Source organism: Dendrobium catenatum, unplaced genomic scaffold (genome assembly GCF_001605985.2).
Source record: "Dendrobium catenatum unplaced genomic scaffold, ASM160598v2 fragScaff_scaffold_768, whole genome shotgun sequence".
NCBI lineage: Eukaryota > Viridiplantae > Streptophyta > Magnoliopsida > Asparagales > Orchidaceae > Dendrobium > Dendrobium catenatum.
This window is the reverse complement of record NW_021319230.1, coordinates 2,756-3,754: the sequence shown is the minus strand read 5'-3', so window position 1 is coordinate 3,754 and position 999 is coordinate 2,756.

The window sequence follows — 999 nt, the reverse complement described above, 5'->3', positions numbered from 1 at the left end:
CCCTTTTGACTTTTGGAAAACCCATATATCTATTTTTCCTCAATCGCTTGACTATCGCATGTGAATTTTAGTACATGAAGCTTACACTAGACCAACTAGACTTGTTGATGGCATTAGGAATGAAACACCATTTACTGATTGTATAGTAGAAGAAAAATAAATAGCTCAATTAAATGCAAAATATTTAAATAGCTTTTTATGTGCCCTAAATGTAAAAGCTTATAATGATGTAATTTGTTATGAATGCAGGAAGCCTGGACACATCAAATGTGATTTCCTGAATCTCAAAGTTAATCCTAGCAATGAGAAAGTTGAAGAGAAAACCAATATTAAGAAGGTCAAGAAAAGACTGCAGAGAGTATTCTGGGCAGACTCAACATCTGATACTTCAGAAATAGAAGCAGAGGAGGAAGTCACGAACTTGTACTTAATGGCAAACAATCTTGATCACTCAGATCAATAGGTGGTATGTGATTTATCTTATGATGGGTTGTTTGAATTTTCTGAGAAAATTCATACTGCATATAGGAAACTCAAGAAGTTGCATATTAAGTTGAACATAGAGTATTCAAATTTATAAAAAGAGCATGAAATCCTTAGGAATGATCACACATCAATTGATAGAAATCACATGAAATTATTGAATGATTTTGATGATTTGAAGAAGAAACATTAATTATTAAAAAAATCTAATATTGATCTTGAAAATGAATGTAAGGTGTTAATAGATGAAACAATCAAAAGAAAACACGAGTTAAGAGTTGACAATGTTGTTTTAGAAAGTGTAAACTCATATTTTAAAGAGAAACTAAAAGCTCTTGAGGAAAATAGGACACCACCAACACTTGAACAATTTTCTAATCCTAATCATAAGGTTAAAATTTGAAAACCTAGGAAAAGATAGTATAACTTATGTAGATTGATAAACTCTTTTCCTAGAGTTAAATATTTTTCTTGTGAAATAATTGGTCATATTTCTCACACTTGTACGATTCATAG